Raw genomic sequence first — 19,511 nt, 5'->3', positions numbered from 1 at the left:
TTATGATCACTGGAGCTCATTAAGGTTTCTGAATCTGTGGGAATATAATTGTCATCAAATTTAGACAAACTGGCTATTACTTTCTAAAGTATTTTTTTTCAGTTTTGCCCTTCCTTTCTGGTACTCCAATGACACACACATTATTAGACTATTTGATATTGTTCCACAACTCATTAATCTTATGTTTATTTTTAAAAATTATTTCTTTTGGGGCACCGGGTGGCTCAGTCAGTTAAGTGTCAGGTTCTTTTTTTTTTTTTTTTTTTAATTTTTGTTGTTGTTGTTGTTCATGAGAGACACAGAGAGGCAGAGACATAGGCAGAGGGAGAAGCAGGCTTCCTGAGAGGAGCTTAATGCAGGACTTGATCCCAAGACCCCAGGACCACGATCTGAGCCAAAGGCAGATGCTCACCCAGCCACCCAGGTGCTCCGCTTTTTAGTATACGTGCTGCCGAAGGGAGCACCAGGTGCTCTGCTTTTAAACTTTCTGAAGCAGTGCACAATAACCTTTAGTGTAGGCTAATTTGTCTGCATTCCTGAGGCACCGTCCTTTTGAGGATTTATTTAATGCCCATTTGTTAGGAGGGTTTTTCCTACTCTGGTTAGTTAGAACATAAACCATTACTTTCCTATATGAGCTCAAGGATCCTTTAGCCTATTCCTTCCTAACGGTTTCTCTTCAGCCCCAGGCAGTTCCTTCCATACATTCACAGATCGATACTCAGACTCAAGACTTTTATGGAAACTTCAGAAGGTTTCTGGAGCAAGCCCTCCACCCTAGCTGAAGCTCTCACCTCTTCACAAATTCTAGCTTCCTTCATCTCTCTGAACTCCAAACTCTGTCTCTTCAACTGAGCAAGACTGCCAAGCTTTGTTCTGGGTTCTCTCTCACTTTGCTATGGCCTGGAATTTTTTTCCAGGCAGTAAGTTAGGGCAATCAAAGGTCTCATTTCATTAGTTTCCCTTCTCCCAAGGATCAATGTCCTGCACTGCTAATTGTCTAAATATCTAAAAATTGGTTTGTCTTGTTTCTAATTGTTTAAAGCAGGAAGATAAATATATTCTTTTTTACTTTATTATATCCATCATGTAGCCAACTTAAAGGTTATAAGGTGTATAGAACATGGTAAAATTTGTGTTTAAGTCATTCTGATGGGCAAATATAGTATTAATGAAGAAAGTGAGATTAGGGACCAAAGTCAGGTTAAGATGCTAACAGTCCAGCAATATACAGCAAGAGCATGAATTCTTGGTAGTAGATACTGGTATGATATACTATATCCAAGAAGTGACAGATAGAATAAATATTGAGAGCACTAGGATCTAGTGACTGATTGAATCTGGGGAAGTCAAATGAGATAAGGAACACAAAATCATTTCCAAATATCCATTTAAACATTTATTAAATAACTAACTACCAGATGCTCAGCACTATAATAGTTAAAAGACTACATATATAAAAAGACATAGGACCTGAACTAAGAGTTAGCAGACTTATAATTTTAAACAATGCAGGGACTTACATGATAGAAGTAAAAACAAGGTACTATACTGCAATAATAATAAAATAATAACAGTTGAGGGAAGTCAAAGAAGCCCTTAAAGAAGAGGTCATATTTGAGATTGTTCTTGAAAGGTAAGTGGGAGCTCTTCAGACAAATAAGAAGGAAAAGGACGTTGCAGGCAAAGAATAATAAAAGCATAGCGGTTTCCAAAAACAAAGATAGTTTCACTGTGAATAAAGTATAGGATATGTTGAGAAATCAAAGTATATAAATATCAAAATGTAATATTATAAAGGCAGGATATTATTGTTGCATCTCTAAGGATTGTTTCTCTACATATATGTATACATCATGTGAAATGTGTAAATAAGTTTTGTGATGCCATGGTTCTCAAAGTAGAGACCATGTCATTAGTTACACAGAATAGAGGAAATCAATACTTATGTCTACTTTCAATACAGGATACAACAAATGCAATTACTTAAATGACTGCATTCATGTACCAGGATAATGTTCAAACAATCCATGTACTTGAAAAGAAATAGAAATAAATATTTTCAATGGCTCTATGAAAAAAGAAAAGTTTATATAGCATTCTTTTTTTAAGTTCCCTTTATGTTGGTGAATTCATTAGCAATCATTGCTACCCATTAAAATAGTGTTCTTTTTGTTGTCTCCCTATCCCAAAGAAACATATGGAACTCCTTCTTGATATTTCTAAGCATTATGATGTTAACTTTGATTTAATCTACCTGTTTTTCATTTGGAATTCCCGTCTTCAAGTGTGTCTGTAGTTCTCCTGTCAAGACTCTTTACTTAATCCTTTCCAGAAAATAAACCTCCAATCTGTTGCTGTGTAGTAGGGGTTAGTCACCTGTAGTGCAGAGTGGTGGAGGTGTCTGTAGGTGTAGCTGCTTCTTAAATAGACTTTCAGCCAAGTCTGTTATTGCCTGACATTTACCTTCTCTACCAGAGGTGCCAGACACCAATTCCTGAGCCTCTGGGGTAGGGATGGGGATGGGATGCTCTGCTGTAAATCAGGCTACTTCTTGGCTTATGCCTACTGCAGCTTCAGCTTCTCTGAGTCAAAGTTAGCTGCCATTCATCTTTCTTCCTTCCAGCTTCCTATATTCTGATGCTATTGTTTTATTTTTTTATTTATTTTATTTTATTTTATTTTTTTTGATGCTATTGTTTTAGTCTTGTTCTCTTTGCCCTTGTGGGTTTATATTTTATTTTTAAAAATCCATTTACTATCACTACAGTGGTCTTCAGAAGGACCTGAAAAATGCATGTGCTCAATACTTCCTCTTTAACTGGAAGTCCTTTAGTTCATTCTTTTTTAATATCTATGTATCTTATAATGTACATAATATATTTCTACACTAATATATATAATTTATAAATAAATAAATACCTTCTTTCCCATTGCTCAATTTAAATCAGTTTTTCTTCTTAGAGATAATGCTATTTGATTCTAAAGGTCTGGAGACCACCAGTTTCATGGCTTCTAAATGATGGAGTCCTCCAGGACTCAGAGCTTGGCATTTGTCTCTTTTTGTGTTCATATTTCCCCAGGTGATCTCACCTAGTCCTGGTGTTGATGACTACAAAATGTATACATTTAGCCCCAGTGTCTGCACTCTGCATTCAGTTCCAGATATCCAGATTCTCACTTGATATCTTCACCTGGATGTCTAATAGGTATCTCAAAATTAACCTCCATATCAGAATTCTTGATTGCCACAACCCCCACACCTCCCACAAACAGCACCTTGCCCAGGCCACCCCAGTTATTCAGTTAAAATTTTGTACTGAATATCTGTATGATTTCAAAGCCTGAGAATTTAACAATGAACCAAACTGAAAAGACTTCTGTCACACAGCTTACATTCCTGGGGCAGGAGGAGGAGACAACAAAAAATTTAAAAGTAAATAGATATCTTGTGTTTACATGTGTATCTACATTTACCTAGGTTTAGTGCTATTGAGAAAAATAAAGTAAGAGGAACGGATAGGGGTGTGTATGTGTGTGGTGTGTTTTGTATTATCTCTCCTCTCCAGCCTTCAAAACTTTGTCATTAGTGTCTCCTCTTTTGTTGTGTTTGTCTTTGTGAGTCCATGGGCTTAAAATACATTCATTAACTGCCACTTAGTGGAGTTTGAGGAGAGTGCTGAAGGAAATGCATGTGTTCAGTCTTCCGTCTTCACCTAGAAGTTGAAGGGTGTTAAGGGAATATCTTTATGAGAAGATGATATTCAAGCAGAAACCCAAAAGAAGTGAGGAAGTAAGCCATGTAGATATCTAAAAGAAGAGCAGTCCAGATGGAGGGAGCTGCAAGTGAGAAAGGTCCTAAAGTAGGAGTGTGCTTAATGTGTTCAAGGAACAGCAAGGAGTCTTGTTGCTGAAGTGGAGTCGAGAGGTGGGATAGAAAGGGAAGATGGTCAGGATATGAGGTTAGAGAGGTGGCAAGGGACCAAATCATTTATTGGAGGCCATGGTAAGGATCTTGGTTTTTATTCAGAATGAAATGGAAGGCTTTGGAAACTTATAAGCAGACATTATTAAAATTATGTTTTAAATACATCACTCTAGCAGTTGCATAGTATCTTCTTGTAGGGAGATGAAGGCAGGAGCAGAAACACCAGGTAGGAGTGCACAGGCAAGAGATGATAATAAGGGCAGCCCGGGTGGCTCAGCGGTTACCACTGCCTTCTGCCCAGGGCATGATCCTGGAGACCCGGGATCGAGTCCCACATCAGGCTCCCTGCATGGAGCCTGCTTCTCCCTCTGCCTGTGTCTCTGCCTCTCTGTGTGTGTCTCCCATGAATAAATAAATAAAATCTTAAAAAAAAAAAAAAAAGAGATGATGATAACCTGAGCTAGACTCGTGGCAATAGAGGTGACAAGAAGTGGTAGGATTCTGGATATGATTTGAAATCAGAACCAGAAGAATTTTACTGATGGATTGCAAATAGAAGTGTCAGCCTATTCCAAGAATTTTTGACTAAAACAAATAAATTAATGATGTTATTGAAATGATGATGGGTGTAGGTGGAGCAGATATGGGAGGGATGCAGGAAGACAGGAGCTCAGTGAGACATGTTAAATTTGAGATAACTGTTAAACAACTAAATGGTGATGTCAAGTGATTGCTGGATATATGAGTCTGGGGTTTCAGAGAGCAGTCAGGTGGAAGATACTAATTGGGGCTTATTAGTGTACAAATAGTATTTAAACCCATGGAACTTGATTAGACCAACAAGGGAGTGAGTATAGATAGAAGAGTTCCAACGAGTGAAATCTGGGAAATTCCAACATTTGCTGATAGAGAAGATGAGGAAGAATCTGCTGAGGATCCTGAGGAAAGAGCGACCAGAGAAAAAGGAGAACAAAGAGAGGAGAAACAGAAGAAGTATCTTGAAGAGAAGGGAGTGGCTCACTCTCTTGAACATGGCTGAGAAAGTAAGTAAAGATAAAGTCTGAAAAACGTCATTACATTAACAATGTGAAGGTTACTGATGACTGACAAGGTCATTTTAGAGGAATAGAGAAAGTGAAAGCTTATTTAGATGCTGACTGAGGACTCCGGAAAGACAGGAATTATCTGTTGGAGCAATGTTCACAGTTAGGCAAGAAAGACAGGATACAGAGTTTAGCTGGAGATGGTGATCATAGGTAGGAGACCAAACAGTTCATCTATTCCAATGAGAAATATGGCAGAAAGCTCAGTGTGCAGTGGATTGGCAGATGTGACCAGAGTGCAGAAGTTCAACTTTTATTGAACTAAAAAGTAAGGTCATTACCAGCTGAGAAAATGAAGAAGAGAGAGGTAATAGAGACCAAGAGAGAGAAAAGAATATGTACAATATTTATCTAGGAGAGTTAGCTAGGTGAATTAGCCAGGAAATTAGAGTAGGATTGCATGGTAGAGCAAAGGCCCACTTAACTTTTAAGGTCATGAAGAGAGATCAGTTAGCTTGAGCATGTGATTCTTCTCTATCCATGTTTCATTGCTCAGATGCTTATGAAGAGTTAATGGAGATTTAGATTTGATCAGGTTTGGTATTTTGCCAGGCAGGTGTGGTGGAGGGGTACAGGGAGATGAAAGTGTGTCAATGGTATTATTCTTTATTTTTGCAAATATCTTTAATGTCTGGCCTAATAAAAAACTTCTGGATTCTCATATCTGTTCCAGCATTCCATCTGTTGTGATATGTTGTGTTGATTAAAATCTTTCCTCATACTGCCATGTAGTTGGAAAGAGAAGAATATTTTATAGGCTTTTCAGACATTTGTGCATATTTTCTTTGATACTAAACTAAAACTCAACAAGCGGTAGTTCCTTAAAGCCGATTGCAACATTGAATCTGAAACTATATCAATTAACTTTTTTAATGTGCATTAAAATCAATCAGTCTATTTTAAAATTTGAATGGATTGCCTATGCATGGCTTTGTTACTTTATGCATTGGTCATTTGATCATTTATGCAGAGTCTCAAATGTTGACTCATTTTATCATATAATATCAAAATAATCACATTTGTTCTGATCTCATCAGAAAAGTCTTTAAGTAATGGGAAGCCATCAAGCTTTTGGTGGCAAATAAAAATTCTCCAAAATTCTCATTTTCATGTGGAAGCTTTAGGTTTTTTTTTTTATCAACCTCAACTATTATCTTTTCACTGTGAAATGAAATACTCACTTTTTTCATTTTTGTGAAAATATTTGCCAGTATCCATATCTGATAATCAGTTTGTCAGCTAGTTGTTCTTTCAATGGATAACGATATTCCATGAAAAAATAGATTCAGTTTTTTTTAAAGATTTAATTTATTTATTCACACAGAGAGAGTGAGGCAGAGACACAGGCAGAGGGAGAAGCAGGCTCCATGTAGGGAGCCTGATGTGGAACTCGATCCCGAGTTTCCAGGATCACTGGGCTGAAGGCGGCACTAAACCGCTGAGCCACCCAGGTTGCCCATAGATTCAGTTTTTTTGGTAAAAGTGCTTTTCTTCAAAATGACCATGGTACTTCAGTATGCATACTTTCCATTTTAACACAAAATACTAAAAAGTCATATCCAAGGGTTAGATTTAATAAAATTAATAATTTTATTGCCTCAGCAAGGAAATTTTTAATAAATAAAACTGGTAGTTTTGTTTTTTATTGTTTCATTATTAACGCATGTCAGTGAAGAACACAATGACTGTTGGTACACATTGGTGCCATTGTCTGGATTCATGCTAACACACCAAAGTTTCACTCTCTAGAATTGCTTTTGTACCATCAGTGCAAATGTCAACAGAATTGAACAATCAAATAACATCTTAAAATTGTTATGAATATAATTCCTATCTTATAGATCTCCTGAAAGGATCTCAGGATCATAGGGATCCACAGATTACCCTAAAATATATGATAGCTTGCCACATGTAGGAAGTCAGTAAAAAATTTGTAATATAACTGAGGGACTGGATTACTCTAGTACTTCAGTCTATTATTATTCATTCAACAGCTCTTTATTCTAAAGATAATAAATAGTAAGGATTTATCATTTTGTTTGAGGCATTTTATAAGGGAAAAATAAATCATTTAATCAAAAGTACATATCAGTATCTATATTTACATAGAGCTGTGGAGACATTTACCTTCATACACAGATGAAGTGAAACAGGCCTTGTCTTAAGGAGTTTATAAGCAATACAGACATAAAGGGCATAAACAGGGCTGATATGGAGCATATACATTAAATTAGTTAATAATGCCAAACTTGTAGAGGGATAATTTCATTTTAGATGAGATAATGTGCTAGTTCTTTAGGGAGAAAAATCTAAAATTCAACTAAATGACATTAAAGAAGATCTGAGTAAATGGATATCTAGCCCATGTATGTATATATATATATATATATATAGAGAGAGAGAGAGAGAGAGAGAGAAACTTAACAGTATAAAAATGTCAACTATCCTTGAATTACTCTGCAATTTCAAACCAAATGTCAGTTGTAATAGACAAATAGATGAATGGAATATATATAAATAATAGATAAAGGATTAATAGTTATGTTACTCTCTAGGAGAGAACTCCTAGAAGCAACCATACTGAAGAATCCCAGAAAGATGGAGAAATATGTGAATAAATAACAAGTATATTATTTCAGTAAGTAGAGAAGAAAATCAACAATGAGGTACTATATTATGCTCATCAGATAGGTAAACATTTAGCCCAGTTCTAGAATGCTGGGTGTTGCTAGGGAAACAATAACTCCTTCATACTTGGTCACTACCACTTTTGAGACCAATCTGACAAAGTAACTGTATGCGTACCAATTGTGTTTGATTATCCAATCATACTTCCAAAGGAAAACAGAGAGAGAAGCCTTACAGTAAGAATCATGTAAGAGAATATGTTTTCCACAACACCACGGAAGCACAGAATTGGAAACAACCTCATGGACCACCACTAGAGCAAGGAGAAGGCTATAGATGCATGGTACTGAATATGACACAGCAGTTAAAAACAACATTGCTCATAAAAGCATAATGCTTGATGAAAATGGAAGACAATGAATGAGATCTATTTGCATAAATTTTAAAATATACACACACACAAAACCACACTTATTTCCAAAGATACATTAAAACTTAAGAATATACATTACACACATTAGAGCAGTTACTTGTTGGGGAGGGGAGTATGGGAGTGAGGAATGGGTAGAAATCTATTTAAAATGGATATTTTTTTTTTGCCTTGCCTAGATTAATGATGATACCATGCCATGAACCAGAGTTAGATTAACTCAACCTCTGCATCTATTACATCCTCCTCTAGAACAAACAAACTATATATATTAGGATAGTAACAGATTTGTGTACTCGGCATATTTGGACAAGGATAATTAGAAAAATTTGCTATCTACCTATGTTAGGATTATTCAAGGGAATTAGAGAACTGCAGAATTTTTGAGACCTGAGAGAAGATCTTAATAGTTTAGTTTTTCTGGTTCCCTGATTGCAAATATATCTGTTCCCTGACCATACCAAATTGATTTGTCTATTTTTCTTTGGAAAAATCACCAACAAAGGAGATTCCAAGTCTTCTTTTTATAGCCTGTTTTAATATTTAACAAACCACTCTATCAGTAAATTCTTTCCTATGTCTGTACTGTATTTTCACACTTTCAAGCCATTTAGTAGAGAAGATGGATAAAAGTCAGTCTACATTTTTCTTATGATAATGCCTCATGTGTTAGGAGGCAGTTATTGTCTCCAGACTAATTAATTTCAACTCCTTCTACCTGTTCTCATGGGTCTTATTTATTCACCACTTTAATCATATTATTAAACTACTCTGAACTTCCCCACTTCACAGCATCCTCAAAGTGAGGAGACATAAACTGGATACAATACTAACTCCACAATGGCCCAATAGGTGCCTAATTGAGAGAGAAATTATTTCCAACTATTGCTACCATGAGTCTTTAAAGATAATAACTAGTGGCTGGGAAATCTCATCAACCACTTTCTTTGTGCATTTCAATTATAACAATCTCTTACATGTATAAATGTTATTGTTAAAAGCACAGTCTTACTTGATCTTCCAACAACTCAATAATGACTGAAAGGAGCTTCATCATCCTCATTTCATAAATGAGTCATGTAAAATGCAAAGAGGTTAAAGTAACTTACTGGAGGTAACTGAGCTAATAGGTGCTGGGAGTGGGACTTCTGATTCTCAGTATGTAAAAAGCATGCTTGCTTTCAAACATGTAAAGAGCTTGAGTGGGAGACAGTATAGAGTAAGAGAAGGTACATTGATTTGTTGCCAGAGGACTTGGATTCATACTCTAGCTCTGCCACTGGCAGCCATGTGACCAAACAGGGATAATAATACGGTTGATATGAATATAATGGTTAAGGTGTAATGACCTCTATAAACTTTGCTTTTCATGTTTTCTTTGTTCTGAGGATTTAAACATAACTGACTTTAAAAAGTTATTCCAAAATAATTTTCCTTTGTTTCTCTGCTCCCACATCAACAGTTTATTCTTCTTGACAATATGTTTCTTTTTGTTGTTATTAGTTGTTTAGTTTTCTTCCTCTTCCATCAGGAGCAACATTCCCTTGTTTCTCTGGTTTCTAAGATATTTACTTAGGAAATTAGGAAACACATTTGCTCTGACACTTTTGTCCTTCCTTAGACTATAAATCAGTCTCAAAATATTAATATACTATGCACAAGAAAAATAAAAAGCACTAGATATTTGTGCTCCCATGCATTTGTGGCTCATGAAGAAGCTGATGAAGCAAGTGGTTACAGGAATTGAGGAAGATATATTTTAATACTAATCTACCTTTTGGAAGCCTAATGACTTTTTAATATTTTAAAAGTTAGTATTGGTGAGCAAAATTTCAGAATCTGTCAGTTATTCACTATTGCAACACTTTATTGAACCTAATTATAATACTTGCACACTAAATTTTCCCATCCAAAATGTCACAAAGCCTTCACAAATTATAAACAATGGGGATCCCTGGGTGGCTCAGCGGTTTAGTGCCTGCCCTCGGCCCAGGGTGTGATCCTGGAGTCCCGGGATCAAGTCCCACGTCAGGCTCCCTGCATGGAGCCTGCTTCTCCCTCTGCCTGTATCTCTGCCTCTCTCTCTCTCTCTCTGTGTGTGTGTGTGTGTCTCTCATGAATAAATAAAATATTTTAAAAAATTATACAAAATGTATAAACTTTATTTTTTGCTTTGTATGAGACACCTGCAAGTGTTCAATTAATAGTCCTGTTCTAGAAAATCCCCCCTTTTCATTCACCTAATTAAACTGGTCCAGGACCTCTGCCCATGTTTCCGGAGTTCCCTTAGACTTGGTGATTCTTGGCTTATTATCTGGTTGTTCAGTACTTCCTTGGATTACATAAACCAATTTAATTCTTCTTTTGCCTTAACATGGTAAAACTGGGGTCTCTTTCACCATCCAATCATTATCTGCTACGCTTGTGGTTTACATGATTAAGATGGTGTCTGTCAGATGGGATGCTGAGCTGAGTAGGCCAAGTGGGTAAGGGAATTCCTGAAAGTGACATTAAGCTAGCAACAAAGAAAAAAATCATGGGAAGCATGCAAGAACTTTTCCTAGTGAGTATTAGAGAGTCCATAGTAAGATGTCAGTAACATAGTATTGAAAGAACAAACAAGTGAATGGTCTGATAACTATGTCTGCTTTTACAGATACTGTGAGAGTTATCATACAATTGCCATTGATTATGTTGCAATTATTGCTAACTTTAGTTTTGCTTCAAGTCTTTAATCCTTTTAATGTCCTTCAGTAGCTGCCAAATGAACATAGAAGATCTGAGAACTCAGACTGATACACAAAATAGCAAAGAAGGAAGTTGAAACATACCATGTTTTCTCAATTCTAGTTTTCTCTCTTCACACTTAATGCACCTAGAGTTGGATTATATTTTACAGTGATATTTTCTTAGAACCTTTCCAGCTATCGGGGGAAAAAAAGCAACAGTATATTGTCATTGTCTGTGCATGTGCAAATCTGTGTTTAGAAGGAATTTGTTCAATTTTGTTATTTGCTGTTGGATTTTTTATTTGCCGTTGTATTTTAAGTTACATGGGGATCTTGTTTATGTGAAGTGAAAGCCTTTAACTAAAGCATTGAATATCTATCTGTCAAAAGCTCCCAGCTGGCTTAGGAAAAGTAATTTTTAATTAAAAACAAAAAAACAAAAACCTATGATTCTATCCAAACAGAAAGTGCAGGAAAAAACTTTGATATTCCTCAATGTGCCTAGAAATCCTACCAAGCCTTAAGATGTTAAATAGGTCAAGGTTTGAGCAGGGACTATGAAATGCAGTGGGTCACCATGGTATTATCCATAATTGAAAATACCCACCATAATGCAGACTTCTTAGATGTCAGACATGCAGAAAATTCACTCCCAAATGTTGATTTGCTACTGAAAGAAAAAAAATCTAATTATATGGATAAAAGATATTGGCAACTTAAAAAATTATCTTCATTTAATATAGTTTTTTCCCCCTTGAAAGCTACTGTAAAATGGATGAGGTGTCTCAAAATTGCTGGCAACTTATAATTGAGGGATTCATGTATTTTTTTCTGTGCTTCTAACAGATTGCTAGTTGTGACTTGAGTATCTGTTTTTTAAATACATGGTTCTAAAAAAAAAATGTGGTTGAATTAAATATAGCCAGGTCCAATTGAATTGCTTAACAAATAATTTTATCCTCTTTTTCTTCTAAAACTTCCAGGAAATGATTAGTTAATACACATTGTAGACTGATGGTTCTATAAGTTTCTGCTACCATATTTTAAAATGATCTTTTTTAGAAAAAGTTATAAAAGTTTTTATAAGAGGTTTCCACCAGGAAGTCTACTGAAAACAACTGGTGATCATTAAATGAGTTCCACTACTCCCTTTTAGAGGGTTGCCTGGTTGGCTCAGTTAAAAGAACATGTGACTCAACCTCAGGGTTGTACATTCAAACCCCATGTTGGGCATAGAGATTACTTTAAAGAAAAAAAAAAAAAAACCTGTAATAGAGATTAGAGATTAAGTTGGATTGAAACAAGAAAAAAGGGACGCCTGGGTGGCCCAGCAGTTTAGTGCCTGCCTTTGGCCCAGGGAGTGATCCTGGAGTCCTGGGATTGAATCCCACATCAGGCTCCCTGCATGGAGCCTGCTTCTCCCTCTGCCTGTGTCTCTACCAATCTCTCTGTCTTTCATGAATAAATAAATAAATAAATCTTTAAACAATAAAATAAATAAAAGAAACAAGAAGAAATCTCCAACTTTAAAATATTTGAATATCCTCCCTCTGAAAAAATTGAAAATTGTATGCTTTGAAGCTAGTGATATTGAGATGACAGGATCATTAGTAAGGCAAACAGTAAACATAGCCAGCCATTACTGGTCCTTTTATACCCTTGTTTTTCTTCCAGTATCAATTAGCCCAACTAGCAGTATTTAGGTGATCTTTAGCTCAGAGTTGCAACAGTATTGGGACATTTTATTTTACAATCTCTAATTTAATTGAATTCCATAGTCTTCCTATAATTTGTGTTCTATATCAAGAATACATAGCTTTCTTAGTTCTTTCATATTATTTTTTTACAAATAATTGTATCATGATAAAGTCAGTATGACCTTCTGTAAATCAAAATTTCACTGTGGAAAAAATGTTTAATTTTTTTAAAGTAATCGAGTACCTTTGTTTACCAAGACTTTAGGTAAAAAGCAGTATGGAGTACTGTAGCTTGACACTAACAGATCAGATTCAGTTCCTTTGATCTGCCTAACTTTCCAAAGGGATAGATCTTAAAATAGTCCCCATATCATGCTAAGATATTGCAACTTGTCACTTTTGCCACCTGTGCCACCAACTGCCCACCATGTTCAAGGAAAGCCACATGCAAGCACAACCAGACTTTATCATCTTTATCGTTATTATGATCCATAAATTCAGAAAACACATTAAAGCATTTCCTACTATCATATACTACTTTTGAGATTACAATTGCTGGTATTAAATTAGCTTTATAAAAAAGAAACCCTGACATTTTATATCAATATTGCATAGATAAATGATAATTTTCTTTTAGGGAGAAAAAAAATACTTCACTCAACACAATCAATACAATGAAAAACTTAAATAATAATTTAAAGTATTAACTTCAAGAGATCCCTGGGTAGCTCAGCGGTTTAGTGCCTGTCTTCAGTCCAGGGCATGATCCTTGAGTCCCAGGATTGAGTCCCGCATTGGGGTGCCTGCATGGAGCCTGCTTCTCCCTCTGCCTGTGTCTCTGCCCCTCTCTTTCTGTGTGTCTCTCATGAATAAGTAAATAAAATATTAAAGAAAATAAAAATAAAAATAAAGTATTAACTTCAGACATAACATATATAAAGGATGAACTTTCATTTTTTAAAAAGATTTGGCACTAAAAATCATTATTCATTTATAAAATTATTAAAATTTATAAAATTTATAAAATTATAAAATACATACTTCTTACCAAAACAAAAAATGAGAGAGAAGAGACTTGGTAGAAAAAATTGGGATCTCTAGCTCTTTTTATTATATTGGATAATTAGCAAATAAGATATATCTTCAAATATTTAAAATGCAGTAAAATGCTTCAGAGATTAAAAAAGCACTTTCTGCTTGAAATATACTTTATTTTGGTATATTATTGACTCTGTTCTTATGAGTGAACTGTTATTTTTTTAATATATATTGCTTAATTCTGGAGTTGAAATAAAAAAGGAAACTGCCAAAGGAAGAAATGAGTAGAAGTTGAGTCTAAGATGTGGCATAAAAAGAAAGGAATATGAATGGATGGAAATATATTTTTTGAAGGATGACTTCCTTGTTATCATTCTTTTTACCAAAGAAACATCCCTACGCATCAAAAATGAGCTAAAGGGAGATTTAGATCAAAAGAAGGTGCTTAATAAACACTATCAAAAATAAGGAGGTGGATTTCTCTTATTAGCATAAGTTGTTTTAGGGGTTCTAGTTTGTTAGAGTTACATATTTCTACATAGAAATAATAACACTTGCCTTATAGAAAACATGATAGATTGATTTATTATAGAATGATTACAATGACTAACCTACATTCTGAAATCTAGTGTTCCTTAACTGGACAGAGAAAAGTAGCAAAGACATGGTTTGCTGCGAGAAAGAATAATGTGATTTTTAAAAATAATTCAATTCTTGATATATAATGCAATTAATTTTATCAAACTTGCTTTATGATTTAGCATATACATAAGTAAACTAATACCTCATTGCTTTCACTTAAAAAGTTAACCAGGTGGATAAGAAACTTTTTCTTTCTTTTTCTTTTAATGTCAGCTTCCTAGAAATATTTTACAGACTTAAACAAAAGTTTCATCTGAATGTGTATTTATTTATATGATTTTAACATGACAGAAAAAATAAAAATCACATACAAACCTGTTACATTTCTAAGACACCAGATGAGCTGATTATCTTGGTGTTAAACTACCAGCTGTAATTTCAGTTGTAGCAGAAGATCATTGGGCCAAAGAAGTCCACTTTGAGGCCTGAGTGATCTAGATTCTTAATTTATTCTCAGAGAATAATTTTATGAGTCATTCCATAGTACTTTGACAGTAGGTCTGATTGTTCTCTTGCTCTTCTTTGCAATAGAACTACATGAAGCACTCATCATTTAAAAACTCTCTTTGGGGCAGCGCGGGTGGCTCAGCGGTTTAGTGCCTCCTTCAGCCCAGGGTGTGGTCCTGGAGACCCTGGATCAAGTCCCACGTCAAGCTTCCTGCATGGAGCCTGCTTATCCCTCTGCCTGTGTCTATGCCTCATTCTCTCTCTCTGTCTCTCATGAATAAATAAATAAAATCTAAAAAAAATAAAAACTCTGAGTATAAATAAAATTATAGATTCTATGTACAGAAAATATAAACACATACACAAATATCTGCATACAATTTTAAAATGCTCATAGATTTCAAAGCTGCTATTTATCAGGTCTCAGGTTAAGAAACTATTTCACAATGGCATATGTCATGAACTTGCCATGAACACAGCCTTTTCCCTGCCATTGAAGTCTATATAACTTTCATAATGTGATATTCTCACCTGCCAGTATGTATAATGTTTGCTGGAAGATAGAATAGCAAAGGACAGGAGCTTTTCTGACAGTAGTAAACCCCAGATGGGTACACACAAGCACACAAAAGGAATGAATAAGCCCTAAGTATTAGACATTCTGTCATCACTGACAGCCCCAAAGAAGTCAAACCTAAATTTGTCTAATGTTAAAATTTTAGCTCTTGATTTAATGGTAGATTTGGCAGACAGATGTATGCTTTACATAAATAATTGTAGAAAAAATTCTATTTTTCCTCTTTTAAAAGGTTAAAAAATATATCTTTATGACTTCCCAACTAAACATGGTGGAAAAAACAAAATGGACACAAAAGAAAACATGGCCAGTTTCCAACCTTTTTTTGCAAAGAACAGTGCTGTGGCAAAGAAGAATTAGGCACAGCAGTTTAATCTTTTGCTTAGGTTTTTTTCTTTCTTTCTTTTTTTTTTCACAATTAGGGAATGCATTCATCATACAAAGTCTTACTGTCAAATTGATCCCAATAGCTTACACTGAAGACCTTTTATGAAGCTGATGGGTAAAAATTATATGACTCAAGCACCAAGATGAATACAACAATGAAAAGCTTTTTTCCCCTTGGGGAAAAGTCACATTTTTTTTGGAGTGTCAAAGTTTTAAAATATTACTAAAAAATAAGCATAATGTAGAGATAAGTTAGTCAAATTTGGTGAGATAAATATTTTATAAGTGGAAGGATATACTTCTGCTTTCAGCCAAAATGGAATTGCATGGGCTGGATTTACCCTCCTGCCTAAAACAAATAAAAAACCGAATAAAATATATGAGTCATTGGTTTTCAAGGAAGTGGATATCAGGGAATGAGTGGCAATGATTTTATGATACAAAACAAATGAGATGAGTACCCAGACTGTTCCAGCTTATTGCCTACAGACAGACATCATCTGGCTATCAATAAAAAAATTACAAAGCATACTAAGAGGCAAAACAAACAAACACAACAACAGCAACAAAACCAAAACCATAAAGCCCCACAACTTGAAGAAACAGCAAGCATCAGAATCAGACATAACAGGTGTGTTGGAATTATCAGACCAGGAATTTTAAACAATGATGATTAATATGCTAAGGGCTCCAATAAATAAAATAGACAGAATGCAAGAACAGGTAGATAATGTGAACAGAGAGAGAGAGAAATTTGGATCTAAGAACCAAAACGAAAGCTAGAGATTTAAAATAAATGTATGAACACCTGGGCAATGCAGTTGGTTAAGCAGCTGACTCGATTTCAGCTAAAGTCATGATCTCAGGGTCCTAAGATCAAGTCCCACATAGAGTTCCACACCCAGCAGGGAGACTGCTTAACTCTCTCTCCCTCTCCTTCTGCCCCTATCACTATCACTCCACTCCCTCTCTCTCTCAAATAAGTAAAAATTTAAAAAAATATGTAACAATATTTTTGATGGACTTACCTGTACATTGGATGTAGTTGAGAAGAGAATCTCTGAGTTTGATGATACATCCATAGAAATCTCAAAAACTGAAAAGCATGGAGTGCCTGGGTGGCTCAGTTGGTTAAGCATCTGCCTTCTGCTCAGGTCATGATCCCAGAGTCCTGAAATTGAGCCACATATGGGGCTCCCTGCTCACTGCAGAGTCTGTTCCTCCCTCTGCCCCTCCCTTGGTCATGCTTGTGCTCTCTCTCTCTGAAATAAATAAAATAAAATGAAAAACAAAGAGAATAAAGATTGAGAAAAACATAATAGAATATCCAAAGAATATAAGACAACTACAAAAAATATGACAATGTATAAGGGAATACGAGAAGAAGAAAAAGAGAATGGAACAGAAGAGATATTTGAAACAATAATGGTTGAGAATTTTTCCCAAATTATTGTCAGACACCAATCCACAAATCCAGGAATCTCAGAGAACACCAAGAAGGATAAACCCCCAGAACCTTACACCTAACATATCATTGTCAAACTATAGGAAATCAAAGATAAAGAAAAAAATCCTGCAAGAAGCCAGAGATATAAAACACATTATGTATAAGGGGAAAAAGATAATAATTGTATCCAACTTCTCAGAAACAATGCAATAAGAGAGTAGAGTGAAATACTTAAAAGTGCTAACAGAAAACAAATCAATTTTTGTAATTCTGTATCCTGTGAAATTATCCTTCAAAAGTGAAGGTGAAATAAAGACTTCCTCAGACAAATTGATACTGAGGTAATTTATTGTCAGTAAACTAGAGTTACAATAAATGTTTAAAAAGAAGTTCTTTCGAGAGAAAGAAAATAATATAGGTTAGAAATTAAAATCTACATAAAGGAAAGAAGAGCACTAAAGAGGAAATAAGTGAAAATAAAATTAAAACTTTTGTTTTTCTTATTCCTAATGATCTAATAGATAATGACAAAAAATAATAATAGCAATAAGGTATTTGATTATGCATACTTATGTATATATGTTATGCATATATATGCTTACGTATGCTTATATACAAGTAAAATGTATGACAGCAATGATACAAGGGACAAGAGGGAGGAATTAAGATTATTTAATTATTATAAGGTACTCACAATACCCATGAAGTGGCACAGTGTTTTGAAAGTGGACTTGGATTAGTTGTGAATGTATATTGCAAACTCTAGGGCAACCACTGAGAAAAAATAAAAAATATATATATAATTGATATGCTAAGAAAGGAGAGAAAGTGGTGCCATATAAAATATTCAATTAAAACCATAGAAGGCAGAAAAAGTGGAAGAGAAAAATAGGAACAAAGGTCAAGGACAACAAATAGAAGACAGTAACAAATATGGTAGATATTAATCCAACTGTATCAATAATCATTTCAAATGTCAATGGTCTAAATGCACCAATTAAAAGATAGAGATTGTCAGAGTGAATCAAGAATCAGGAGAGAACTATAAGCAGTCCGCTAAACACACTGTAAATATAAAGACACATATAAATTGAAAGTTAATGGATAGAGAAATATATATAGTGTGAACAGTAATTAAAAGAGAACAGGAATAGCTATATCAATTTCAAACAGAGTAGACATCAAAGCAAAGAAAGTTATCAGAGATAAAGATTGGTCATTACGTAATGACAAAAGGGTTAATTCCAGGAAGGTATAATAATCTTTAATTTGTATTCACCTAACAAGAGAGTGTCAAATTGCATGAGGCAAAATCGATGGAACTGAGAAGAGAAATAGATGAATCCACTATCATTGTTGGAGACTTCAATATCCCTATCAAAAATGAACATATACAGCAAGCAGAAAATCAGAAAGACACAGGTGAACACCATCAACTGGATATAACTGACAGCTGTAGACTATTTCATCCAACAACAGAATATACATTCTTTTCAAGATTGCATGGAACATTCACCAAGAAAGACCACATTCTGGGCCATAAAACACACCTTAAATTAAAATAACAGAAACCAAACAATGCTTACATTCAGATCACAATGGAATTAAACTAGAAATCAAAAATAGAAAGGTAATTGGAAACTTTCAAAATATGTGAAGATTAAACAACACATTTCTAAACAGCAGAGAGATAAAACAAGAAATAGCAAGAGAAATATTTAAATATTTGTAATTAAATGAAAATAAAAGCACAATTTATCAAAACTTTGAGATGCAGTGAAAGCAGTGCTTGGGGGAAGTTTATAGCATTGAATGCATATATTTTTAAAAAGATAAAAGAGCTAAAATCAATAATCTAAATTTACACCGAGGAAACTAGAAAATGATAAGAAATTAAATCTAAAGTAAGCAGAAGAAAAGAAGTAATAAGAATTAGAGCAAAGTGCTCACTTCGGCAGCCCATGTACTTAAAAAAATGGGAATGACACAAAGAAGATTAGCATGGTCCTTGTGCAAGGATGACACCCAAATTAATGAAGTGTTCCATATTTTTTCACTATATTGTACACTTGAAACTAATATAACACTGTATGTTAACTATACTGGAATTAAAATAAAAAACATAATTAAAATTGTCATAAATTACCAAAAGAAGAAGAAGAAGAAGAAGAAGAAGAAGAAGAAGAAGAAGAAGAAGAAGAAGAAGAAGAAGAAGAAGAAGAAGAAGAAGAAGAAGAAGAAGAAGGGGAGAAATCAAAACAGGAGATCAATGGAGAAAAAGCAACAAAACCAAAAGCTAGATCTTTGAAAAGATCGATGAAATTGATCAACTTCTAGCCAGACTAACAAAGATAAATAGAGATGGGACACAAATTATTAATATAAGAAATGAAAGAGGGGACATCACTACCAGATCCTATGGACATTAAAAGGATAATAGAAGGGGCATCTGGGTGGC

General features: G+C 34.7%; 1 long non-coding RNA gene and 1 other non-coding gene across 5 annotated transcripts in view; one reads left to right on the top strand and one right to left on the bottom strand.

The window, feature by feature from the left end:
* Window positions 1-19,511, bottom strand: part of LOC112658479 (uncharacterized) — a 78,580-nt gene that overhangs the window by 44,244 nt on the left and 14,825 nt on the right. For 2 of the 4 annotated variants that reach the window (XR_007401241.1, XR_007401238.1), the window contains exons 2-3: window positions 16,635-16,868; window positions 11,426-11,488 (exon numbers count right to left, since the gene is read on the bottom strand). This is a non-coding gene — a long non-coding RNA (uncharacterized LOC112658479). Of the gene's footprint in view, window positions 1-11,425; window positions 11,489-14,510; window positions 14,935-16,634; window positions 16,869-19,511 lie in introns of all 4 variants that reach the window. The other 2 variants (XR_007401239.1, XR_007401240.1) reach the window with 2 other exon arrangements.
* LOC112658771 (U6 spliceosomal RNA) lies at window positions 19,002-19,106 on the top strand. Its single transcript, XR_003135948.1, has one exon. It is a non-coding gene; the product is annotated as a U6 spliceosomal RNA (small nuclear RNA).

The sequence above is a fragment of the Canis lupus genome, chromosome 12 (genome assembly GCF_003254725.2).
Source record: "Canis lupus dingo isolate Sandy chromosome 12, ASM325472v2, whole genome shotgun sequence".
Classification (NCBI taxonomy): Eukaryota; Metazoa; Chordata; class Mammalia; order Carnivora; family Canidae; genus Canis; species Canis lupus.
This window is presented reverse-complemented; position numbering and strand designations above follow the sequence as displayed.